The sequence below is a fragment of the Ornithorhynchus anatinus genome, chromosome 1, assembly GCF_004115215.2.
Source record: "Ornithorhynchus anatinus isolate Pmale09 chromosome 1, mOrnAna1.pri.v4, whole genome shotgun sequence".
NCBI classification, from domain to species: domain Eukaryota; kingdom Metazoa; phylum Chordata; class Mammalia; order Monotremata; family Ornithorhynchidae; genus Ornithorhynchus; species Ornithorhynchus anatinus.
This window is the reverse complement of record NC_041728.1, coordinates 99,769,710-99,797,322: the sequence shown is the minus strand read 5'-3', so window position 1 is coordinate 99,797,322 and position 27,613 is coordinate 99,769,710. Positions and strand designations below refer to the sequence as shown.

The window sequence follows — 27,613 nt, the reverse complement described above, 5'->3', positions numbered from 1 at the left end:
TGCTGTGGGGCTGAGGATGGGATGAGGGAAAAAAAAATCAGGTTTCAGTGATAGGGTGTGAGCGCAGAATCATAGTGAGGAGTGGAGAGAGATACCGAGATGGTGGTTTGGATCACAGAGAAGATGGCGGCATCAGCGGGGTTGGAAGGATGCAAGGAGAAAAGAGTTTAGGAGGGGAGATGAGAGGTCAACTCACCCCTGGGTCTATTGAGTTTGAAGTGCCGGTGGGCTATCAATCGATCCATCAATCAGTCATATTTATTGAGCACTTACTGTGTGCAGAGCACGGGACTAAGTGCTTGGGAGAGTACAATCTAACAGAATTGGGAGGCACATTCTCTGCCCACAGTGAGCTTTTAGAGGAGCAGCCTGGCCTAGTGGAAAGAGCACGGGGCTGGGAGTCAGAGGACCTGGGTTCTCTTTCCAGCTCCGCTACCCGTTGGCTGTGACTTTGGGCAAATCATTTATAATAATAATAATAATGTTGGTATTTGTTAAGCGCTTACTATGCGCAGAGCACTGTTCTAAGCGCTGGGGTAGATACAGGGTCATCAGGTCGTCCCACGTGAGGCTCACAGTTAATCCCCATTTTACAGAGGAGGTAACTGAGGCCCAGAGAAGTGAAGTGACTGGCCCACAGTCACACAGCTGGCCAGTGGCAGATCAGAATTCGAACCCATGACCACTGACTCCCAAGCCTGGGCTCTTTCCACTGAGCCACACTGCTTCCCACTTCGATTGTGCTTCCCACAATCCTACTTAGATTGTGAGCCCCGTGTAGGACAGGGAGTGAGTCTGACCCCATGAACTTGTATCTTTCGTAGCGCTTAGAGGAGTGCTTGACACACAGTAAGTGCTTAGCAGGTACCTCGATTATTATATCCTTACTATTGTTGTTATTATTCCAGTCTAGAGGCTGTGTAAGTGGAGGTGATGATTATGGTGCTTGTTATGTGCCAAGATCTGTTTCAAGTGCTGGGGTAGATGCCAGTTAATCAGGTCGGGGCATAGTCCTTGTCCCACTTGGGGCTCACAGTCTAAGTAGGAGGGAGTAGGATTTAATCCCCATTTTACAGATGAGGTAACTGAGGCACGGAGAAGTGAAGTGACTTGCCCAAGGTCACCCAGCGGACAAGCGGCAGAGCCGGAATTAGAACCCAGGTCCTCTGGCTCCCAGGCCCGTGATCTTTCCACTGGGCCACGTTGCCTCCGGGAGACGTCCCGGAACTAAGAGATGTGGGAATTAGAGAGCAGCAGAAGAGGGGGTAGATTAGGGAGTCTCTCGCATCGAGCCGAAAGCCTATAAGTGGATGAGTTTCCCAAGAAAGTGAATGCGGAAGGAAAACAGCACTGGATCCAGCAGAGATTTTGAACCCTGAAATCGCCTTCAACTGACATTATCGACAGTATCATCTTCAAATGCACCCCAAAATGATCCACGCACCCCGCAAGGGGCAAACAGCTTCAGCCGGACTTGGGAAAATGCTCGAGTGAGCTGTGTGCCCCGAGAGAAATTCTGGTGGATTTTTGTCTTTTGAACAGGGCAGTTCTGAAAGAGAGGAAAACCTAGAGCATCATCTTGAAGGGCAGCCCAGCTAACAGAAGGTGTAGCTAGCTGAAGGTTGGAAAGAGGTTTTGTAACGGGAGATCAAAAACTCCCCACCCCCTGAAAGCTTTATAGATAATTATGGGATTTGAAATTGGAAACATCGTGTGCATTTTTAATATTTGTACTAGGAAGAGGACCTCAGCCGCTTTAATGTTTAATGCATGGACTGTTACGGGAGACTAGATGGATCCCCACGTCTCATTTGTTCCATTACTGTCCAGAAGGAGATAAATTGCCTTCTATTTTTGGCCCACCTTTGGAAACTGGACACTCCGGAGGGAAGCGGCAACAACACGAGAGCCCCGAAGCGGGACTTGCCATCCATTGCTCTTGAATGAACTGGCATAATTAATAGGAGAGCGATGTGGGGGGAATGGAGTTTCGCTAATGCTTACCTTGGCTCGGTCTGCCCAGGGCAATCCTGATGGCAGTCTGAAGAAAATTCACCCAATCCATCGACCGGTGGTATCTATCGAGCGCTTACTATGCGCAGAGTGCCGCACTAAGCTCGGGAGAGGGTACAGGGCAACAGAACTAGCAGGGACCTTCCCTGCCCGGAACGAGCTTGCGGTCCGCAGCACTCTGGGTGGCCTGAAAATATCTCCGCAGCAATGGAGCGTTGATTAAGCGCTTACGGCGGACAAGGTGATGTGTTAAGCCCTTGTGCGCCATCCAAAGCGTAAACACGCACTCCCTGCCTCTGAGAGTCTTCCGGTGTGACGGGGCTGACCAAGATGTAACTCGGTGGGTACGTCCATTCATTCATTCAATAGTATTTATTGAGCGCTTACTATGTGCAGAGCACTGTACTAAGCGCTTGGAATGGACAAATCAGTATCAGAGACGGTCCCTGCCCTTTGACGGGCTTACAGTCTAGTTAGGGGGAGAGCGGAGATGTCCGACTAGCCCCAAAGGAAAAAGACAAGCACACGAATGCCGAGACGGCAGATGGCCTTTGCGTGACTAGTAATAATAATAATTGTGGCATTCATTAAGCACTTACTATATCCCAAGCACTGTGCTAAATGCTGGGGTAGGTAGAAGATAATCAGGTCCCGCAGAGAAGCAGCATGGCCTAGTGGAAGGAGCACGGGCCTGGGAGTCGGAAGGATATGAGTTCTAACGCTGGCTTTTCCACTTTTCGGCTGCGTGACCTCGGGAGAGTCGATTCACTTCTCTGGGCCTCAGTTACCTCATCTGAAGAATGGGGATTAATGCTGTGAGCCCCACGTGCTGCTCAACTGTATATGTTTTCATTACCCTATTTATTTTGTTAATGAAATGTACATCGCCTTGATTCTATTTATTTGCTATTGTTTTAATGAGATGTCCATCCCCTCGATTCTATTTATTGCTGTTGTTCTTGTCTGTCCGTCTGCCCCGATTAGACTGTAAGCCCATCAGAGGGCAGGGACCGTCTCTATCTGTTACCGATTTGTCCATTCCCAGCGCTTAGTACAGTGGTCTGCACATAGTAAGCGCTCAATAAATACTATTGAATGAATGAATGAATGAATGAACGTGGGACCAGGACTGTGTCGAATCTGATTGGCTCCTATCTACCCCATTCGTTCGTTCATTCGATCATATTTGAGCGCTTACTGTGTGCGGAGCACTCTACGAAGCACTTGGGAGAGTACAGTCCAATAAATAGACACATTCTGTGCCCACAACGGGCTTACAGTGCTTACCCCTAGTACGCCCTTAACAAATGCCACCCTCATCATCATCATCATCACAGTCTAAGTAGGAGGGAGAACAGGAACTGAATCTCCCTTTTGCAGATGAGGTAACTGAGCCACAGAGAAGTTAAACGACATGCCCAAGGTCACACAACAGACAGGTGGCAGAGCTGGAATTAGAACTCAGGCCCTCTGATTCCCAGGCCCGTGCTCTTTCCACTAGGCCACCCTGCTTCCCTAGGGGACAGGACTAGGAACAGGTGATGTTGAGGCTCAGAATGCCCCCGGAGGAGGAGGCCACTGTTTAGGAGAGTTTGGGAGGAGGGGAGGGACATGGCTCAGGAAAACTGAGCAGGGAGGTCATTCCAGGTTGCAGGAAAGACAGGGGATATGGTTGGAAACAGAAGACTTGAGGGTGAGAGGAGAAAGAATAGCATAGTATTAATATTCATGTGACCCCTTCGTTGGGTAAGGATTGTCTCTATCTGTTGCCGAATTGTACTTTCCCAGCGCTCAGTACAGTGCTCTGCACACAGTAAGCCCTCTCAGTAAATATGATTGAGTCAATGAATGAATGGGAGTCAGAGGACCTGGGTTCTAATCCTGGCTCCGCCACTTACCTGCCTTGTGACCGTGAGCAAGTCACTTCACTTCTCTGTGCCGCAGTTCCCTCTTTGGCATAAATGGGGATTCAATACCTGTTTTCCCTCGGATTTAGAATGTGAGCCCCATGTGAGACCTGGTTGTCTTGAATCTATCCCAGTTCTTAGTACAGTGCTCAGCTCAGTGCTCGGCCACGCTTAACAAATACCCCCCCAAAAAATCGTATCGTACTCCCCCAAGCACTCGGTACAGTGCTCAGCCGATAGGAAGCGCATAATGAGGAAACTAAAAATAATCAAATCTTACTCTCCGAATCGCCAAGCACAGTGCCTGGCCGCTAGGAAGAGCTTAACAAATAGCCCCCTCCAAAATCGTATCGTACTTGAGAAGCAGCGTGGCTCAGTGGAAAGAGCCCGGGCTTGGGAGTCAGAGCTCATGGGTTCTAATCCTGCCTCCGCCACTGGTCAACTCTGTGACTTTATGCAAGTCACTTAACTTCTCTGGGCCTCAGTTACCGCATCTGTAAAATGGGGATGAAGACTGTGAGCCCCATGAGGGACAACCTGATCACCTTGTATCCCCCCAGCACTTAGAACAGTGCTTTGCACATAGTAAGCGCTTAACAAATACCCACATTTATTGCTACCGTTCTTGTCTGTCCGTCTCCCCCGTTTAGGCCGTGAGCCCGTCAAAGGCAGGGACCGTCTCTATCTGTTACCGATTTGTCCATTCCAAGCGCTTAGTACAGTGCTCTGCACATAGTAAGCGCTCAATAAATACTATTGAATGAATGAATGAACATTATCATTATTATCATTACCACAGTTATTATTATTCATTAGGGGTTTACTGTGTGCTAGGCACTGGAAAGGAAGACCCGATGAAGAGGCAGTTAAGAGAAGCAAGGAGCACTGAATGGGACGTAGCAGAAGAAGGAAAGCAGTGAGGCCTAGTGGAAAGAGCCCAGGCCTGGCTCTTTCTGGCTCTTTCCAGTCTATGCTCTATCACTTGCCTGCTGTGTGACCTTGGGTGAGTCACTTCACTTTCCTGTACTTCAGTTTCCTCATCTGTAAATTGGGGATTCATGATCTAGTCTCCCTCCCACTAAGACTCTGAACCCCATGTGTGATTGGGACTGTGTCCAACCTGATTAACTTGCATCTTCCCCAGCACTGAAATCGGTGCTTGACACGGAGTAAGATCTTAACAAATATCCTAAGACAGAGAGAGCATTTAGGTAAGAGGGAGTCAGCTGAGGGGAAGTCTAGAAGCTAACGTTCGCCAGCTGACGTTTTTACGCCACAGTGAAAGCGGGGAACATTTCAGACGATTGGGACCGCGCTTGGAGGCAGGAATGTAACCGTGTTCTGGGTCACACTGTCAGTGATATGATCAGAGAGGTGGAAGCATCCAAGGAGGCGGTCTCTTCGGCAGTAAGTGGAAAAATGAATCGGTGATTATTGAGAAGCAGCTTAGCCTAGTGGAAAGAGCACGGGTCTGGGATTCCGAGGACCTGGGTTCTAATTCCCACTCTGCCGCGTGATCTTGGTCGAGTCTCTTCACTTCTCTGGGCCTCGGTTATCTCCTCTGGAAAAGGGGGATTAAGACTGTGAGTCCCATATGCGACAGGAACTGTGTCTAACCTGATTAGCTTGTATCTATCTACCCCAGCCTTGGAGTTTCTGGCACATGGTATACCATAAAAAAAAAAGGAAAACCACTATTTTATCATCAGTGGTATTTATTGAGCACTTAATGTGTGCAGAGCACTATACTAAGAGCTTGGAAAAAAATACCATATAACAGAGTTGGTAGGTACGTTCCCTACCCACAACATTCATTTTCCAAAATCATGTTGTTCCAAGATGCTTTCCCACATATTTAGTCTCACAATTTTACACATGAATGGGAAATCTCTCATGACATTTGCTTGTCAGATAGTGGCCTTACTGGATTGAGTGTGTCTGGTGAACAGTGACGGTGGGCCTGAAGTTGCCATTCCTCCCCCTGACCCGCTCAGTCCCCACCTCCGGGTTCTCTTTGGCTCCTGTGTCGTCGTCCCGTCCCCCTCCGATTTAGGTAAGAGGGAGTCAGCTGAGGGGAAGTCTAGAAGCTAACGTTCGCCGGCTGACATTTTTACGCCACAGTGAAAGTGCGGAACATTTCAGATTATTGGGACCGCGCTTGGAGGCAGGAGTGTAACCGTGTTCTGGGTCACACTGTCAGTGATATGATCAGAGAGGTGGAAGCATCCAAGGAGGCGGTCTCTTCGGCAGTAAGTGGAAAAATGAATCGGTGATTTTTAGAATGCTCGGTGCATTTATGAAGAAGAAGATTTGAAAGCCATATGTCTTTCTTTCCCTCCTCTGCCCAGTCTTAGAGTTAGGCTTTTCCTTGACTTTCCTCTTTCCTCTTCCCCTGGCCTCTTTCTCCTCCCTGGCCCCATCCTCTCCTCCTGGTCCTCTTTCACCTCCCCCAGCCTCCTTTCCTCAAGTCTGGAGTGCCCTCCCGCCTCCTATCCAACAGACGATTACTCTCCCCCTCCAAAGCCTCATCGAAGGAACATCTCCAAGACGCCTTCCCTGACTTAGCCCTCTGTTCCTCTTCTCCCGCTCCCTTCTGCCTCACCCTGACTTGCTCCCTTGATTCACGCCCTTCCCAGGCCCACAGCACTTTTGTACACTTGTCATTTATTTATATTTATGCCTGACTCCCCCTCTAGACTGTAAGCTCGTTTTGCACAGGGAACACGTCTGCTTTATTGTTCTTTTGTACCAAGTGCTTAGTATAGTGCTCTGCACGCAGTAAGCACTCAATCAATACCTTTGACTGACCGGCTGACTGACCTTCCCCTTCCCTCGGCCATTTTCTCCTTCCCCGGCCTTTTTCCCTTCCCTCTTTAATTCATTCATTCAGTCAGTCATATTTATTGAGCACTTACAGTGTGCAGAGCACTGTACTACGCGTTTGGAAAGTACGGTTCAGCAACAAATAGAGACAATGCCTACCCAACAACAGGCTCAAAGTCTAGAATCTCCCTCAATAAGATCCCGGCTGCGACGCCTCAGGTCTGTTCTCATCGGGTCCCAGCGAAACAGGTAGAGTGAGGTTTGGAAATCATCTGTAGATTTTAACTTCACCCAGTTGAGTACTTGCAGGACCCCTCCTTTCAGGAAAGCGCATGTTGTAATTCCCACTTTTACGACGCCGCGGATGGGCACACAGATTCTTCCAACACCGCGTGGAGCCTTATTCAAACGGACTCCTAATGTTGGGAGAACGTTCCCTAATTCCCAAACAGCGTTCGAGACTAGTGGGAATGTGCTTGAAGGCAGAACCGAGGGTATCCTGCTCTCTGAGCTTCTGCCATACTCTAGCGCCTCTGGATTATTAATAATAATGGTATTTGTTAAGCGCATGCTATATGCCAAGCACTGTTTTAAGCGCTGGGGCAGATACAGGTTGTCCCACGTGGGGCTCACAGTCTTAATCCCCAGTTTTACAGATGAGGTCACTGAGGCACAGAGAAGCAAAGTGGCTTACCCAAGGTCACACAGCGGGCAAGTGGCGGGGCCGGGATTAGAACCCACGTCCTCTGACTCCCAAGCCCGGGCTCTTGCCACTAAGCCACGCTGATTAGGATGACGAAAAGCGGGACCATCTGTTTCTGTGGGAGCCCACGCTGTCCCCCTCTTTCAGCAGGGCCACGCGTGGGGGTGAGGCGGCCTGGTGCCTCCCCACACTGGAATTGTGGAACCACTGGCCGCCAAACAGAAACCTTAATGTGTGGCTTCAGTCAGAAAAAAGTGGCGTATTAAAAAAAGAAAAGAACAAGCCATTTCACCCATTTAAAATAATTGCTCTTTCATGTCGCTCCAAGAAAAGGAGTTCCAGAGTCACAGTTTGGAAGACTTATGAATAATAAACATGAGGCGAAGATGGAGCATAATGGGTTTTCCACATCTAAATGAAGGCTTACATACATGTCTGTCATGGTGATTGTGCAAAAAGCTGCTTTATAGAGGAGATTCCTTTGGGCAGTAGGAGATGCGTCATCTGGGACTCCCATTCCGTGACCTTTATTTACCGCCGGCTGTCTTTTGACCTCATTTTCCCCCTTTAAGTAAGAGATACAAAATTTCCAAAATTTTCGAGGGCATGGGAAGAACTGGAAATTGATATATAATTCTCATTTTCTTAGCCGATCGCAATTTGAGAACATAAACTGCATTATCGTCCATTATGTGTAATAAATAGGCGTGATCGTGGTATATGATGAGTGCTTACTCTGTGCCGAGCACTACGCTGAGCACCGGGGTAGATATAAGATACGCAGATCAGACACAGCCCCTGTCCCGTGTGGGGAGAAGCAGCGTGGCTCGGTGGAAAGAGCCCGGGCTTGGGAGTCGGCGGTCATGGGTTCGGCTCCCTGCTCTGCCACTTGGCAGCTGTGTGACTGTGGGCGAGTCACTTCACTTCTCTGTGCCTCAATTACCTCATCTGTCAAACGGGGATTAACTGCGAGCCTCACGGGGGACGACCTGATTCCCCTGTATCTCCCCCAGCGCTTAGAACAGTGCTCTGCACATAGTAAGCGCTTAACAAATGCCAACATTATTATTTTAAGAAAGAAGGAGAATAAGAGTTCGGTCCCTATTTTACGGATGAGGAAGCTGAAGCAGAGCAGAGTTAAGTTGAACTTGCCCGAGGGCACACAGCAGGCAAATGGTGTCGCTGGAATTTCAAGATTTAACTGTTGGTGAGAGAGAGAAAAGACCAATGCACCCCAAGCAGCTAGTGGATAGAACACAGGCCTGGGAGTCAGAAGGACCTGAGTTCTAATCCCGGCCCTGCCACTTGTCTGCTCTGTGACCTTGGGCAAGTCACTTGGTTTCTCTGTGCCCCAGTTACCTCAGCTGTAAATGGGAATTAAGATCGTTGTGAGTCCTGTGTGCGACAGAGACTCCGTCCAACCCGGTTTCATTGTATCCACCTCAGTGCTTAGAACAGTGGCTGGCACACGGTAAGAGCTTAACAAATGCCACAATCATAATTATAATTATTATTTTTCCAGCAAAAATGATCCTTTCCACTGTGGATGGGTGTGTCATCACCGAGCCCGTCACTCTCCCTGGGTCTGCCTCATGGTATTCCCATTTTCCCTGTAGGCTGTAAACTCGTTGTGGACGGGGAACGCGTCTACCGACTCTGTTGTACTCTCCCAAACTCTAGTACGGTGCTCTGCGCCCGGCCAGCGCTCAATAAATCCGATCGATCAACGGACTCCCGATCATGTGCTCGAGCCCCCCCTCCCCGATGGCTGTGCTGGACTCTTTCTTGAAACTGGCTTCCAGCAATCTCCTCCCCCCGGCTCTACCACACTGCCTGAGATTGCTTCCCTCTGTCTTTAAAATGGCAGCCCTGCTTTTTCCAGTTCAGGTAGGACCAACGCTTTGGTTGGGTAGAACAGCTGTTTGGGTATCTTACTCGTGGCGCAGTGGATCGAGCACGGGCCTTGGGAGTCAGAAGGTCATGGGTTCTAATTCCAGCCCTCCACTTGTCTGCTGTGTGGTCTTGGGGAAGCCACTTTGCTTCTCTGTGCTTCAGTTGTCTCATCTGTAAAATGGGGATTAAGACTGCGTACTCGGTGCGGGACAGGAGTGTCCCACCCGATTTGTTTATATCTACTCCGGTGCTTATTACAGTGCTCGGCACATAGTGAGTGCTTGACAAATACCGCTACTATTATTATTATTGTTCATTTGCTCTCCCCTTGTCTCACCCAACACTACTGAGCCACCGCAGCGTCTTCTCCGCACACTGGAAGCGGCATAGCGTAGTGTACAGAGCGTGGGCCTAAGAGTCAGAGGACCTGGGTTCTGATTCCGGCTCCGCCACCCGTCTGCTCCGTGACGTTGGGCAAGTCACTTCTCTGTGCTTCAGTTTCCTCAGCTGTAAAATGGGGAGCGACACCGTGACCCCCGTTTGGGACAGGGACTGTGTCCCGCCCGATGAGCTCGTATCCACCCCGGCGCTCAGAACAGTGCCTGGCCCACGGTAAGCACTTACCAAATACCATTAAAAAAAAAAAGTACTTCTAGACCGAATTACCGTCTCCTAAACAATGTTGTGGATTGGCTCTCGGGGTGGAAAAACAAGATTACAAAAGAGGCCCAGCCGGAAATTGACTCTGTCCTGGAAACTGAGGGGAAGTTTTGGCCGCGGGAGGAAAATGTCCCCGGCGAGGCGTCCTTAATGTGACCCAAAACTCTCCTACCCTGAGAGCCTTTCTGGTAAAGAGGTTTCTCCGGCGATGGTCAACAAGAGGTGGCGGTGGTCCGATAGGTGCAGGGGACGAACCCAGGATGGGCCAGGAGAGTCAGAGTCCCTGGCATCAACTGGCGCTCCCACCACCTGCATCAAGGCAAGCAACTCAAACCCTCCCCGCTGGAGTGCATAATTAAGGTTTGGAAGTCGTGAGTCGGGTCGGGGAGGAAGAGAAGGCCCTATTTTCCGTTTCTTCCGCCCCCTTCTGCATCATCCTGACTTGCTCCCTCTGTTTATCCCACCTCCCCCCAGCCCCACAGCACTTACGTGTGACTTTGGGCAAGTCACTTAACTTTGGAGAAGCAGCGGGGCTCAGTGGAAAGAGCCCGGGCTTTGGAGTCAGAGGTCATGGGTTCCAATCCCGGATCCGCCACTTGTCAGCGGTGTGACTGTGGGCAAGTCACTTCACTTCTCGGTGCCTCAGTTACCTCACCTGGAAAATGGGGATCAAGACTGTGAGCCTCACGTGGGACAACCTGATTCCCCTGTGTCTACCCCAGCGCTTAGAACGGTGCTCTGCACATAGTAAGCGCTTAACAAAATCCAACATTATTCTCTGTGCCTCAGTTACCTCATCTGGAAAATGGGGATTAATTCTGTGAGCCCCACATGGGACAATCTGATCACCCTGTATCCCCCAGCGCTTAGAACAGTGCTTTGCACATAGTAAGCGCTTAACAAATGCCATCATTATTATTATTATTACATACATACCTGTAATTAATTTATCTATATTAATGTCTGTCTTCCCCTCTAGACTGTAAGCTCGATGTGGGCAGGGAATGTGTCTGTTATATTCTATTGTACCGAGTGCTTAGTACAGTGCTTTGCACCTAGCGCCCAAACGATTGACTGAGGAGAGGGAGAGAGCACTTTCCCGCGACATAGTAAAAACACTCCTCTTAGGTAGCTGTTTTCTCGCGGTGAACTTTGCTGGTTCTTGCTGTGATTTCAGTTAACGGACTGTCAACTTGTCAGCGAGGCAGTGGGGGTTTTTTTTGGGGTGGGTTTTAGTTTGCATTTTTAGTTTGGGAAGATACTCGTCGGTTCAGGGGAGGGGTACTTGGAAATAGCGAAAAATATCTGGGATTTATTTCCGTGTGGAAAACGAACCGTAATCGCTAAACAACGGAACAATAAACCGTCTCCAAGGAAATTGATTCATAATCATGTCTTTTCGCAGTCGGTCAAAACACCAGTGATCTTTTACTTATGTTCTGTGGTGTGTATCAGATGGCAAGCGCTTCCTTGGGTGAATATCCCAGAATGAAGTAACTGCGGAGCTTCCTCCCATAATTAGTGCCGAGGAGTATTTACGCCTTTAAATGGATGCGGGGGCCCTTATAATTGAGTTCTTTTTGATCCTGGGTGCAGTGAGAAACTTCTCAGCGGAGAAAGCAATTCTGAGGTGATGCATTCATCACTCCCCATCAGGGCATAGGGCTGAGAGCCTCTCCACTAACAGCAACACAAAGATCAGAGATACCGCTAGCGGGAAATGAATCAGCACGTGTGACTTCACGTGTATTTTGTCCCGTCCACGCAGCCGGTTGTTTTTAGTGACGTCGCGTGTATTTTGTCCCGTCCACGCAGCCGGTTGTTTTTACCTGGTCAGTCAACACCTCCAAACTGCTGTGCTTTTAAAAAAGGGACCCACACTGGACTCAATTTGCCTTTTCACACTCCCTCAACTCTTCGAGCTCTGTGGGATTTCATGCCCACGGTGGAAGTAGGAAGAAGTTGACTTGTACGTTCTGCCTTCCCGACACCCTATTTTTCTGACGCCTGGAGGGAACATAACCCTCCAAAAGACAAGAGCTGTTTTTGCCCCTCCAGATTTAAATTACTCCTGCTGGGTCAAGCTGGGTGTTGACTCCACTTCGTACCCAGGCCCTGGGTTCTAATCCCAGCTCCGCCACCTGTCTGCCGTGTGACCTCGGGCGAGTCACTTCTCTGGGCCTCAGTTTCCTCATCTGCAAAATGGGGATTAAATCCTACTCCCTCCTACTTAGACCGTGAGCCCCATGTGGGACAGGGAGTGTGTCCAACCAGATCACCTCTAGATTGTGAGCTCGTTGCGGGCAGGAAATGTTTGTGTTTATAGTTATAGCAACGTGGCATAGTAGCAAGAGCCCAGGTTTGGGAGTCAGAGGTCATGAGTTCTAATCCCGGCTCTGCCACTAATCAGCTGTGTGACTTTGGGCAAGCCACTTCACTTCTCTGTGCCTCAGTTAAAATGGGGATTAAGACTGTGAACCCCACATGGGACAACCTGATTATCTTGTATCTACCCCAGCGCTCAGAAAAGCGGTTGGCCCCTACTAAAGGCTTAACAATTTTTTTTTTTGAGAGCCAGAGGTGATGGGTTCTAATCCCGGATCCACCACTTGTCAGCTGTGTGACTTTGGGCAAGTCACTTCACTTCTCTGTGCCTCAGTTCCTCATCTGTGGAATGAGGATTGACCGTGAACCCCACGTGGGTCAACTTGATTAACTTGTGTCTACCGTAGCGCTTAGAACGGTGCTTTGGCACATCGTAAGCGCTTACAAATTCCACCACCACCATCATCATCACCAAGTGCTTAGTACAGTGCTCTGCACACGGTAAACGCTCAATAATTACGACTGAATGGATGAACTCGTACCTATCCCAGTGCTTAGAACAATACGTGGTACATGGTAAGCACTTAAGTACTGTGATTATCATTATTATTATTACTATTAAATAGCTCGTCCTGCTCTTTGGAAGACACCTATCACATCCCCCCCCGGACGTGACTGTCCCTCTGTTTGCTGGTTGGTTGGTGCCCTGATCCGTCTCCGTCCATTGAATTGAAACCAAGTCCCTTACTTGCAGTCACCCTGAAGTAACGGTACCAAAGTGACCCAAGGAGGTGGCCCAGCGACGGAATAAATGCCCCTCGCACGTCTCTCCTTCTCCCCACTCACCCACTGTTGGTAAATTGTCAGGACAGGATGGGGTTCTTCAAACCCCAGAGACTTTTGTAACTCATGATCCTGGGCTGAAAGTATGCGTCTTCGGAGCTGCCCGGACTCCAAACCTGTGATCTGTTAAATTCATTCATTCATTCATTCATTCATTCATTCATTCATTCAATAGTATTTATTGAGCGCTTACTATGTGCAGAGCACTGTACTAAGCGCTTGGAATGTACAAATCGATAACAGATAGAGACAGTCCCCGCCCTTTGACGGGCTCACGGTCTAATCGGGGGAGACGGATAGACAAGAGCAATAGCAATAAAAATAAATATATGAACTATTGATTTAGTTATTAATTTTAATTTATTAATTTAGCAATAAATCAGACAATCTGGTAAGGGTCCTGCCACACTCCTCTGGGAGCTTTAGTCCTAAATCCTTTAGTCTGGATTTCTTTAAGTATTTAAGGGCCCTGGGGCAGTCGCCGTGTCAGGGAAGTAGCTTGGCCTGTTGGCAAAAGCAAGGACTCGGGAGTCAGAGGACGAGGGTTCCAATCTCGGCGCCGCCACTTGTCTGCTGTGTGACCTTGGAAGCAGCGTGGCTCAGTGGAAGGAGCCCGGGCTTGGGAATCAGAAGTCGTGGGTTCTATTCCCGGATCCGGCACTTATCAGCTGTGTGACTTTGGGCCAGTCACTTCTCTTCATCTGGAAAATGGGGATTAATACTGTGAGCCCCACATGGGACAACCTGATCACCTTGTATCCCCCAGCGCTTAGAACAGTGCTTTGCACATAGTAAGCGCTTAACAAATACCATCATTATTATTATTCTCTGTGCCTCAGTTCCCTCATCTGTAGAATGGGGATTAGGACTGTGAGCCCCACTTGGGACAAGCTGATTACCTTGCATCTGCCCCAGCACTTATAACAGTGCTTTTCACATAGTAAGCGCTTCATAAATACCAACATTATTATAATTATTATCCCGGCTCCGGCACTTATCAGCTTTGTGATTTTGGGCCAGTCACTTCTCTTCTCTGTGCCTCAGTTCCCTCATCTGTAGAATGGGGATTAGGACTGTGAGCCCCACGTGGGACAACCTGATTATCTTGTATCCCCGTCCAGCACTTAGAACAGTGCTTGGCACATAGGAAGAGCATAACAAATGCCATCATTATTATCTGGACTTCAGTTACCTCATCTGTAAAAGGGGGATTAAGACTGTGAGCCCCATGTGGGACAGGGACTGTGTCCAACCTGATTAGCTGGTATCTACCCCAGCACTTAGAACGGTGCTTGGCATAGAGTGAGAGCTTAACGGATACCATCATTATTAATTGTTATTATTATTAGGTCCAACAATCGTGCTACTCTGGCCATACTCAGAGGAAGATCAGGAGTTCCTCTTCCCTAATTAAGTTCTCCCACAATCCACAGCTCTTTGCCTCTCCCTTTCTCCACTCCTCCTATCCCCATCTCTAGACCGCCATCTTATTTTTTTTGGTACTTAAGCGCTTACACACAATAAGCGCTTAATGAATACCATTGATTGATTGATTGATTGATATGCATTTTCTCAGGGTTTCTACTGCAGCTTGGTTTATCCTCTTCTTCTTTACTTATGTTGCCACTGTTTCCGCTCCACTTCCGGCTCCGTCAGTCAACTTCTTCTGGCCTCTTTTCTGTCCATCTTCTTTAGTAGCCTTTATTGAGCGCCCACTGCGTGTGGTGGACATTATGCCCAAGGATGACAAGTAAATTCATGAAGCGATCTATATTTTTACCCCTCACCCACATCCTGCCTCTGGCCTGGAACGTCCTCCCTCCTCATAGCCGACAGATGATAATAATATTAATAATGTTGGTATTTGTTAAGCGCTTACTAGGTGCAGAGCACTATTCTAAGTGCTGGGGTGGATACAGGGTTATCAGGTTGTCCCACGTGAGGCTCACAGTTAATCCCCATTTTACAGATGAGGTCACTGAGGCACAAAGAAGTTAAGTGACTTGCCCACAGTCACACAGCTGACAAGCGGCTGAGCGGGGATTCGAACCCGTGACCTCTGACTCCCAAGCCCGTGCTCTTGCCACATTCAGAGCTGTATTAAAAGCACACCTCCTCCGAGAGGCCTTCCCTGCCTCAACCCTTATTTCCTCGTCTCCCATTCCCTTTCGTGTTGTCCTTGACCTTGGATTTGCACCCTTTTTTATCCCTCCCACAGCACTTAGGGACATATCCGTAATTCCTTCGTTTATTTTTATTAATGTCTGCCTCTTCCTCTAGATTGTAAACTCGCTGTGGGCCGGAAATGTTTGTACAAACTCTTTGATGTTGTAGAGAAGCAGCGTGGCTCCGTGGAAAGAGCACGGGCTTGGGAGTCAGAGGTCATGAGTTCGAATCCCAGCTCTGCCATTTGTCAGCCGTGTGACTGTGGGCAAGTCACTTAACTTCTCTGTGCCTCAGTTACCTCATCTGTAAAATGGGGATTACCTGTGAGCCTCACGTGGGACAACCTGATTACCCTGTATCTCCCCCAGCGCTTAGAACAGTGCTCGGCACATAGTAAGCGCTTTCCAAATACCAACATTATTAACATTATAAGTGCTTAAAACTGTGCTCTACACCCAACACTCAGGAAGTACGATTGGTCAGTGTGCTGTTCTAGGTGCTTGAGCAGTACACAATGACAAGGAGCTTCTACTCGAATGGAGGAGACAAACATAAAAACATTGACAACTGGAGAGGTCACAAGTAAAGAAAGTGGGTCAATAGTCATTCATTCAATCAGTCGTATTTATTGAGCGCTTACTGTGTGCACAGCAGTGAATACAGACTGTAAGCTATTTATTCCCCACCTTCAAAGCCTCATCAAAGGCACATCTCCTCCACGAGGCTGACTTTCCCTGACTTAACCCTCCTTTTCCCCTTCTCCCACCCTCTCTGCGTCACCTTGACTCGCTCCTTTCCTTCATCAACCCCCTCGTAGCCCCAAAGCGGTTATTTACATATCTGTAAATTAATTTTTTATAGTATTGTCTGTCTCCCCCTCTAGACTGTAAGCTCGTTGTGGGCAGGGAATGTGTCTGTCGTAGTGGTATATTATACTCTCCCAAGTGCTCAGTACAGTACGTGCTCAATAAATACGATTGACTGACTCTTTGCGACCAGGGATCGCGTCTACCAACTCTGTTGTATTGTACTCTCCCAAGCACTTAGCCCAGTGCTCTGCGAACAGTAAGCGTTCAATAGGTACCACTGATTGATATTTACCAGAGTACTAAGGAGGGTGGAAATGTCGAAGGGATGATGAATTACAATGAATTCAGTGCCTTTACGGTGAGTATTTTAATGACTGTCTAGCTACCAAGAGCTGGTTAGAATTTGAAAGACGAATACGACTGACTTGAAGTTTTCCATTGGTGTTTCGGTGCATGGAGAGGTCCCTGGAGAGGGACGCACTCCATCAGACCGGCATTCGGACCACCTGGTCCAGATGAAGGCACATATACTAAAATTGGAATGCTACGGCCACTTGTCAGCTGTGTGACTTTGGGCAAGTCACTTCACTTCTCGGTGCCTCAGTTACCTGTAAAATGGGGATTAAGACTGTGAGCCCCACGTGGGACAACCTGATTCCCCTGTGTCTACCCCAGCGCTTAGAACAGTGCTCGGCACATAGTAAGCGCTTAACAAATACCAACATTATTATTATTATTATTATTATTATTACAGAGAAGATTAGCATGGCCCTTGCGCAAGGATGACACACAAATTCGTGAAGCGTTCCATATTTTTCTATTATTTTGTTAATGAGCTATACATCACCTTGATTCTATTTATTTGCTATTGTTTTAATGAGATGTTCATCCCCTCGATTCTATTTACTGCTATTGTTCTTGTCTGTCCGTCTCCCCCGGTTAGACCGTAAGCCCGTCAAAGGGCAGGGACCGTCCCTATCTGTTACCGATTTGTCCATTCCAAGTGCTTAGTACAGTGGTCTGCATATAGTAAGCACTCAATAAATACTATTGAATGAATGAAAGGCCTTCTTCCCAAGAGAGGGCACCTAAGTGATTTTGGGGGGGGCAACCGGTCTAACGAGCGAGCATTAAGACCATGACATAAATTTGCCATTTCAAGCTGGGAAAAGCACTTTATTTCTATTCTGGGTCAGAAGAGAGACCTGGGAAGGCCGGATCTCTCCTTGAAAGCCTCACTGAAGGCCCATATCCTCCAAGAGACCTTCCCCGACTCAACCCTCCTTTCCTTTTCTCCCACTCCCTTCTGTGTCACCCTGATCTGCTCCCTTTATTCACCCCTCCCTTAACCCCACAGCCTTTACTTTTGTATCCCTGATTCATTTCTTTATACTAATGCCTGTCTCCCCGCCTAGACCGTAAGCGCGCTGTGGGCAGGGAATGTGTTTGTTAGATTGTTATGGTGTACTCTCTCAAGCGCTGTGTACTGCACCCCGCACACAGAAAGCGCTCAATAAATGCGATTGATTCGCTCGATTGATTGATATTCCAGAGTTGAACTCAGTACAGAGACGTGCAGAGGAGCGACAGCGGAGATGAAGGCGGCCATCTTAGGGCATCTTGGGCCTCGAAACCTCAGCGACGGCAAATCTCGGGGCCTTGGGTGACGTCCCTGTGGCAGCTGGCGGGGGCGGGCGGACTCACGGCAGCTGAAGAGTGACGAAGGTGACACGTAGCTCTGGGCAGTCCGTGCTCGGGCCTTCTCAGGTTTTGGGGTCTGCCGGGGCACATTGGATCGTCAGCTGAGGTTCGGACGCTCAGCCGTCAGCCCGCTAGACCGCGGCAGGGATTAGGATTTCCTGTGAGCATCACCAGAGCCGGCGATGGTGGAAAATCACCCCAAGCATCTCATGCTTATTAATATTATTAGTCATTTCACTTTTCTGTGCCTCAGGTGCCTCATCTGTAAAATGGGGAGTAAGGTCGTGAGCCCCTCCTGGGACAGGGATTGCAACTTGATTTGCTTGGTAGCACTCCAGTGTTTAAGACCGTGCCTGGCACATAGTAAATGCATAGCAGATACCATTTTTATTAGTAGTAGTAGTATTAGTGTGAATAATAGAAGCAGCGTGGCTCAGTGGAAAGAGCTCGGGCTTGGCAGAGCTCGGGCTTGGCAGTCAGAGGTCATGGGTTCAAATTCCGGGTCTGCCATTTATCAGCTGTGTGACTGTGGGTGAGTCACTTCACTTCTCTGGGCCTCAGTTCCCTCAGCTGTAAAATGGGGATGAAGACTGTGAGCTTCCGTGGGACAACGTGATGACCCTGTATCTACCCCAGCGCTTAGAACAGTGCTCGGCACATAGCAAGCGCTTAACAAATACCAGCGTTATTATTGGAGAAGCAGCATGGCTCAGTGGAAAGAGCCTGGGTTGGGGAGTCAGAGGTCATGGGTTGGAATCCCAGCTCCGCCACTCGTCAGCTGTGTGACTTTGGGCAAGTCACTTCACTTCTCTGTGCCTCAGTTACCTCATCTGTAAAATGGGGGTGAAGACTGTGAGCCCCACGTGGGACAACCTGATCACCTTGTATCCCTCCAGTGCTTAGGACAGTGCTGTGTCCATAGTAAGCGCTTAACAAATTCCATCATTATTATTATTATTAATAACAGTGATAATAATCGTGGTATCTGTTAAGCGCTTACTATGTGACAAGCACGGCTCTAAGCGCTGGGGATAATACAAGCTTATCCGGTCAGGTAGGGTCCCTGTCCCACAAAGGGCTCACAGCCTAAGTAGGAGGGAGAACAGAATCCCCAACTGAGGTCCAGTGAAGTGACTTACCCAAGGTCAACGAGCAGGCACGTGACGGAGCCGGGATTAGAACCCCGGGCCCCACGGCTCCTCCTCATCCCCGGGGCTCGTTTGTATGAGGTCCCGGCAGTGGGTGTTGCACCGAGGCGTTGGCTGGGAAGGTCGGGGCCGTTAGGGGCGGGTGGGCCGTGGCGTGGAATTTCAGCCGGTGGTTACTCTTGGTACAGGGGACCGGTTTGGGGCCTTGAGCAATTTCAGGCAGGCATCCTGTTTGGCCCGGGCGGGGCTCCCCGAAACTGGGAAATCGGGAAACGGCAGTTTTAGCAATATTGAGCCAAGAGCTCCTTTTTTAACCCTGGCTCTTCAGGAGCGACCGTTCCAGTTTTTTGGCTCCGCGACACTTGCTAACTTTTCAGGGTTACAAGATGAGCTATGAAGGGCAATCGGAGAAGGCGGGAATGGGGTCAATCAAGAGTAATTATTCAGTGCCTATTATGTTCAGAGCACTCTGTCAAATAGGTGAGAGAGTCCTATAGAATTAATAGTAATAATGGTATTTTTTAAGCGCTTATTTTGTGCCAGGGAGTGCGCCCCGGAGTGGATACGAGCCAATCAAGATGGACACAGTCCCTGTCCCATGTGGGGCTCACAGTCCCGATCCCCATTTTACAGGTGAGGTAACTGAAGCACAGAGAAGTTTAGTGACCTGTCCAAGGTCACCCAGCAGACAAGTGGCAGAGCTGGGACTAGAATCCAGGTCCTTCTGACTCCCACACCTGTGCTCTATCCATTCTTCCTATCTATAATTTATTTTAATATCTCCCTCCTCCACTAGATTATCAGCTTTTCTGAGGCCAGGGATCATGTTTAGTAACTCTTGCACTTTCCCAAGTGCTTACTAAAGTGCTCTGCACTCAGTAAACTCTCACTAAATATTCATTCGAGCGTATTTTTGAGCGCTCACTGTGTGCAGAGCACTGTACTAAGTGCTTGGAAAGTACAGTTTGGCACTAAATACCATTGACAGATGATGGATTGATTCTAGAGCCCCCAGTAGGATGCTAGTGACCTTTGTGAGTCGGTTCTTCTCCAAAAAGTGCGCAATTTTCTGCATTTCATTAGCAACATCTGTTCTGAGGCATTCTTGCCAAAACTACAGCAAGTTGCAGAAGATGCAAACCCGGGGCCCTTTCCTGTTATTTCAACTTCCATCTTAACCACAGGATAGATCGTGTAAGGGTGGAAATCAACGCTTGCATCAATTGTTTAAAAAAAAATATACAACCCCATCAAAAACCTCGGGGAGCCCTTTCTGGATTGTATTACGCCAGTGAGCTCAGAGTGGGACTTATTCCCGGGGCTGTGAGTATGTGAGCTGAACTTCCTTTTCTGAGGTGGAGCACACGAGGACACCTCATTCATCCAACACGTCAAACACCTCGTTTCCACTTCACGTGGGTGGGGAGGGAATCACCTTCCTAGTTTGGCAAAAGAGGCTGAATATTTTGGTGCCCTCGAAGTGCCCTAATTTAATGCAAACACCTCCTCTAGACCGTAAGCTCCTGGAAGGGAACGCAGCTACCAGCTCTGTTTTATTTCGCTCTCCTGGAAGGGAACGCAGCTACCAGCTCTGTTTTATTTCGCTCTCCTTCAGCGCTTTCTACAGTACTCTCCACATGGTAAGCGTCCAATAAATACCATCGATTGATTTTTCAAACCCTGAAACGTGTCAACGCTTAGAAGGGACTTGAGGGGCCCCTTTTATTGTTGTGATTTAACTGTCGTCGGGGTGCTTGTCGTCAGGCAGGGTCAAGCTTCATCCCTTCGAAGGAATCAGCAGTCGTTTGCATTTGCACGGTTCCCTGGCGCAGATGAAGCGGCGATGCAAAGGAAAGCTCCAAACGTATATTGCATAAGCTCATTAGAGTGTGCCGCAGACATCTAGGTATCTCAACATAATGCGCTTCAACCATTAAGCCAATTAACGCTGAACAGATTTTCCCCACAACTGTACTGCAGGCGGAGTTTTTCTTTCTTACATTCTAGCCCAGTGCGCAGCATCAAATAACGATCCCCGCCGCAGAACACAAGGTTATAATTCCAGCACAGGGGTCTGGTAAAGCTCTTAGTGTTTAATGACACTAGATCCAACTGCTATGGGATTACAGCTTTAACTTGTTCTCTATTCTGTGAGAACGTAAGAGCATAAGCATAATGCCATAGTGGTGCGGGCCAATGATCCGTCTTGCCCCGGTATTTTATCTCCACAGTGGCCAACAAAAGATGCTTGAAAGAACAGCGTAATGGTCACTTCCCCCCCACTCCAGCCCCCACGACTTTGAACGTCTAGCACCTCTCGCTTCCTCATCAAAACCCGTCGTAGATTTCCCCTACATCAATTTGTTCAACCCCGTTTTCGAACGGGCGGGTAGTTTGGTCTGCGCACGCTTCCTGAGGTAATAAATTCCATACCAATGCACTACCACCCACTGCGTGCAACTTTTTCTTTTTGCTTACTTTGAACTTCTAGTTTCAGGGGTGGCCCCTCACCTTGCTGTTGGGGGACTGGGGGAACGGTATTTCTCCGTCTGTCGTATCTCTAAATTTTATGAATTCAATCAGGACTTCTCTCCGTTTTCATTTTTCCAGACAGAAGAGTCCTAATCTTTTCAGTCTCTCCTTATACAGATATCGCTCTCCAGCCTCCCCCCAGCTATGATGATGATGGTATTTGTTATAATAATGTTGGTATTTGTTAAGCGCTTACTATGTGCAGAGCACTGTTCTAAGCGCTGGGGGGGGGGGATACAGGGTAATCAGGTTGTCCCACGTGAGGCTCACAGTCTTAATCTGAGGCACAGAGAAGTTAAGTGACTTGCCGACAGTCACACAGCTGCCAAGTGGCAGAGCAGGGATTCGAACCCACGACCTCTGATTCCCAAGCCCGTGCTCTTTCCACCGAGCCACGCGGCTTCTCTGGATGCCCTGCCCTGCCCTGTCCCATAGCCAAGGATATGGCTGGGCACTGAAGAGAATGGGAGAGGAATAAATGGATAAGGGGAAGGAGAGGGAATTGGTTGTAAAAATCAACGGTGGGGCTTACGTATGCTTGCGAACATCAGCAAATAGGGTAGAACGTATCGGTCGGTCACATTTATTGAGCGCTTACTGTGTGCAGAGCACTATACTAATTGCTTTGGAAAGTACGATGCAACAAGAGATGGTTAGACATGTTCCCTGCCCACAAGGACCGTGCAGTTTTCCGGGGGGGGGGGCAGATATTAAAAGGAACTGCGTGTATGTACACAAATGCCATGGAGCTGCGTGTATGTACACAAATCCACGTGCAAGGGCAACAAAGAAGGGAGAAGAAGTAGTGGAAATGAGGGATCACTCAGGGAAGGCCTCTTGGAGGAGATGTGATTCTGATAAGGCTTTGAATGTGGGAGAGTGGTGATCTGACAGATATGAAGGGGGAGGACATAGGTGAGGGGTCAGCGGCAAGATAGATGAGATCAGGGTAGAGTGGGCAGGTTGGTATTAAAAGAGCAAAGAGATTGTGCTGGGTTGTTATAGGAAATCAATAGAGAAGCAGCGTGGCTCAGTGGAAAGAGCCCGGGCTTTGGAGTCAGAGGTCACGGGTTCGAATCCCGGCTCCGCCACTTGTCAGCTGTGTGACTGTGGGCAAGGCACTTCACTTCTCTGTGCCTCAGTGACCTCATCTGTAAAATGGGGAGTAAGACTGTGAGCCCCACGTGGGGCAACCTGATTCCCCTGTGTGTAGACTTAGAACAGTGCTCTGCACATAGTAAGCGCTTAACAAATACCAACATTAGTATTATCATCAGCATGGTAAGATAGAAGGGGGCAAGGAGATTGAGGGCTTTAAAGCCGTTGGTATGGAGTTTCTCACTGATGCAGGCGTGGGTGGGCAACCACCGGGGGTTCTTGAGGAGTGAGGACCTGGGAGACGCCTGAACCAAAGAGTAACTCTGGGCCCTGGGAAAATCGTGACAATCACGTTCGAGTTTTAAACCAAGGTTTCCCTTCCCAGAACTTTTATAATCCCTACAACTTCACTGCCCAATACATGAGCAGGAACTCCGGGAATAAGGAACTCCAGACATTCACTGCACCCCATTCTTCTCCGTGGTTAGAATGAGAATCACAAGTCTTAGGCATTGAGGACCTACGGGCAGGTATCCTTTGTCATGTATAAAATCTGTATTGGATCGATCAATCGAGCAATCGGTGGTGCTCATTGAGCACTTACCATGTGCGGAGCACTATATTAAGCACTTGGGAGAGTACAATATAACAAAGTTGGTAGATATGTTCCCTGCCCACCATGAGCTTACAGTCTAGAGGGGGAGACAGACGTTAATATAAATAAATTACAGATATGTACGTAAGTGCTGTGGGGCTGAGGGAAGGAGATGTGCAAGGAGATGCGGAGGGGAATGGGGGGAAGAGGAAATGAAGGTCTGGGAAGACCTCTTGGAGTAGATGTGCCTTCAGTAAGGCTTTCAATAGTATTTATTGAGCGCTTACTACGTGCAGAGCACTGTACTAAGCGCTTGGAATGGACAAATCGGTAACAGATAGAGACAGTCCCCGCCCTTTGACGGGGTCACAGTCTTATCGGGGGAGACGGACAGACAAGAGCAATAGCAATAAATAGAATCAAGGCTTGGAAGGTAGGGAGAGTGATCATCTGGTGGATATGAAGAGGGAAGGCATCCCAGGCCCAAGGCAGGACGTGGGCGAGTGGTCCGCGGAGAGATCGACGAGATTGATGTGCGGTGAATAGGGTGGCATTAGAGGAGCGAAGCACAGTGGCTGGGTTGTAGGAGAGCAGCGGGGTAAGGTACGAGGGAACAAAGTGATTGAGGGCCTTAAATCTAATGATGAGGAGTTTCTGTTTGATGCGGAGGTGGATGGGCAACCGCTGGAGGTTCTTGAGGAGTGGAGAAACATAGCCTGAAGGTTTGTATAGAAAAATGATCAGGGCAGCAGAATGAAATATGGACCGGAGTGGGGAGAGAAAGGAAGCAGAGAGGTCAGCGAGGAGGCTGATAACGGTAATCACTGCGGAATAAGTGCTTGGATTAATGTGAACTGTATTGAACTGTTTTGGACCCTTTGGATTTAGTTTATATCCCATTTGAAGCACTGAACGGTAGCGCATTTGGTTGCAACTATCTTTGTAAGAAACTTTTAGAGCTCATAGAATAGGCAACCTTGCTGTATTCCAGGATTTTTGAAAATCTCCAGTTGCTTTTAAGGCATTTTGGATTTGATAAAAATCCCAAGCACATTCTGATGGCGCTTTGGTCTGTCTGTTTTCAAACTGATGTGGATTTTAAGGGAAGTATTTTCCATGTGTTTCTGATTCCTTTTCACTTAATTCATCCAAACGGTGGTTAACAAGGGCCCTTTGATGTCCCAAGAGCCTTTGGGCTCTTTTATAAGACTTTTTAAACCTCTTCTTCCCCCCCGGGAAAGGAAAATTATATTTACCAGCTAGGAAAGGAAATTCCAAAAGGTTTCAGTTGGAGACTTCTGGAGAGTGAGAATCAAGTCGATCAGTTGATCCGTAACAACCTTGTTGTACTGTTGCTGTTTAGATCCCCTTCTCATTTCCCATGGCTCTTCATGAGCGCTTAGTACAGTGCCTGGCACATAGCAGCGCTTAACAAATACCATAATTATTATCAGTGAGACATGGAGCTGAAAGCCATATCAAGGGATTACCTAATCAGTCAGTTCAGCACCTGAAACCCTATCCTCAGTGGATGGGGTTTTATGCGGTTTCTAAAGGCCCCCAGGAGCAGAAAAATCTCCATTGACTCTTGATATTACAACCTCTTGCTCTGTCATTTTATCAATATCAATGCAGATAAAATGCCAATTTGTAGCTCACTTTTCTCTCTAAAGGGTCCAGTCCCACTTTCCAGATTGCTAGACCAATCTGTTCCAGATGGCCGTTCCAGATGTTATCTGCGGAGTAGGGGCAGAAATGGGCTTTCGCTGAGCCCCCTTTCACTCTGAGTCAGGATAGTGACATCGCAGCGGTGAAACGTCTTCTCCTTGTCTCGTCAGACGAGTCAGGTACAAGGCTAACATTTTTAATCTGTCAGGAGAACATACACCTCACCAACGACCTCCTCCTTGCTAAATCCAACAGCCATCCTAATCCTCCTCAACCTGTCATCTGCTTCGACACTGCCGACCGTTCCCTTCTCCTGGGAACATTATCTCCCCTTGGCTTCGCTGACACTGTCCTCTCCTGGTTCTCTTCTTCTCTCTCTGTTCGCTCCTTCTCAGTCTCTTTAGCGGGCTTCTCATCTGCCTCCCATCTCCCCCAGGTGTAGGGGTCCCTCGTGGCTCAGTTCCGGGGTCCCTATTATTCTCCATCTACACCCACTCTCTTGGAGAACTCATTCGCTCCCTTGGCTTCAACGACCTTCTCTACCCAGATGATTCCCAAATCTACATCTTGACCTTGCCTCCTCTCCTTCTTTGCAGTCTTGTATTTCCTTCTGCCTTCAGGACATCTCTACTTGGATGTCCCGCCAACACCTCAAACGTAACATGTCCAGAACAGAACCCCCCCATCTTCCCACCCGAATCCTGTCCTCCCCCAGACTTCTCCATGATTACGGACCCTTTGACGGACAGGTCCGGTGTCTAATTCCCATCCGTGTATTCTCTCCCGGTGCATGCCGTGTCACTTAATAAGTGTTTTTACTGCTATTACGAGACATCGCTATTCTTCCTGTCTCACAAACCCATAGCTGTGACATTATCTTCAATCAGTGGTATAACTTCTCTGTGCCTCAGTTACCTCATCTGTAAAATGGGAATTAACTGTGAGCCTCACGTGGGACAACCCGATCACCCTGTATCTACCCCAGAGCTTAGAACAGTGCTCTGCACATAGTAAGCGCATAACAAATACCGACATTATCATTACTGAGCACTTACTGTGTGCAATGCACTGTACTAAGCACTTGGGAGAGTACGACACGACCGAGTCGGTAATCACGTTCCTTGCCCACAAGGAGCGGACAGTCTAGAGGGATCGTCGACTCATCTCTCATTCAACGCACATGTTCAATCTGTGACTAAATCCCGTCAGTTCTGCCTTCTCACCGTCTCTAGAATCCACCACCTTCTCTCCATCTAAATTGGCACATCGCTGCTCTTTTATCCCGCCCTGATTACTTCATCGGCCTCATTGCTGACCTCCCTACCTCCTCCTGTCTCTCCCCGCTCAAGTCCACATTTCACATTGCTGCCCGGGTCATTTTCCCAAAAAATCCACTCAGTCCCCATCTCCCTTCCCCTTGAAAACCTTGATTAGATGCCCATCCATCTCTGTATCGAACAGAACCCCTTTCCATCAGCTAGTAATAATAATCGTGGTATTTGAGAGACCCGCGGCCCAGGGAAGTGAAGGGACTTGCCAGAGGTCACATAGCTGAAAGATGGCAGAGCCGGATTTAGAACCCAGGTCCTACTGACTCCCAGGCCCGCGCTCTATCCATCAGCCCACATGGCTTCTCTGTACAGTTCATTCTTCGCCAACCATGCTGAAAGATACATCGCGGGACCTGGGTACTGACCACACTCCGGTCTTCCGGGTAACTCAATAATAATAATAATAACAATGGTGTTTAAGTGCTTACTGTGTGCCAGGCACTGGGGTGGAAACAGGCAAATTGGGTTGGACACAGACCCTGTCCCATGTGGGGCGCACAGTCTCGATCCCCATTTTTCAGATGAGGTAACTGACGCACAGAGAAGTAAAGTGACTTGCCCGAGGTCACATAGCAGACAAATGGTGGAGCCAAGATTAGAACTCATGACCTTGTGACTCCCAGGTTCTTGCGCTATCCACTACGCCATGCCGCTTCTCAATAATAATGGTATTTCTTAAGCACTTACTTTGTGCTACACGCTGCTATAGAAACAAGGTGGTCAGGTTATCCCATGTGGGGCTCACAGTCTTAATCTCCATTTTACAGATGAAGTCACTGAGGCGCAGAGAAGTGAAGTGACTTGCCCAAGGTCACACAGCTGACAAGTGGCGGAGCCGGGATGAGAACCCGTGACTTCTGACTCCCAAGTCCGTGCTCTTTCCACTAAGCCGCGCTTTTCCAACTCAGCAGGTTACAGCAGCTTTACAAGTATCAACCAAAATGCTAAAAACAGTTTTTCTGAGTTGTTAAATCTGAATAATAATGATGGTATTTGTTAAGCGCTTACTATGTGCCAAGCACTGTTCCGAGCGCTGGGGGAGATACAACGTAATCAGCTTGTGCCATGTGGGGCTCACAGTCTTAATCTCTGTTTTACAGATGAGATAACTGAGGCACAGAGAAAGTTAAGTGACTTGCCCAGATTAGATTATTTTTATTTATATTAATGTCTGTCTCCCCCTCTAGAGTAGAGAAGCGGCGTGGCTCAGTGGAAAGAGCCCGGGCTTGCGAGTCAGAGGTCATGGGTTCGAATCCCGGATCTGCCACTTGTCAGCTGGGTGACTGTGGGCAAGTCACTTCTCTGTCCCTCAGTTCCCTCATCTGTAAAATGGGGATGACTGTGAGCCTCACGTGGGACACCCTGATGACCCTGTATCTCCCCCAGCGCTTACAACAG

At 48.5% G+C, this 27,613-nt stretch overlaps 1 protein-coding gene and 1 non-coding gene across 2 annotated transcripts in view; both read left to right on the top strand.

Moving 5' to 3' along the window:
* Positions 1 to 27,613, top strand: part of DTD1 (D-aminoacyl-tRNA deacylase 1) — a 121,902-nt gene that overhangs the window by 49,276 nt on the left and 45,013 nt on the right. The window lies entirely within an intron of this gene.
* LOC114817288 lies at positions 16,857 to 16,959 on the top strand. The gene has a single exon (XR_003765149.1). It is a non-coding gene; the product is annotated as a U6 spliceosomal RNA (small nuclear RNA).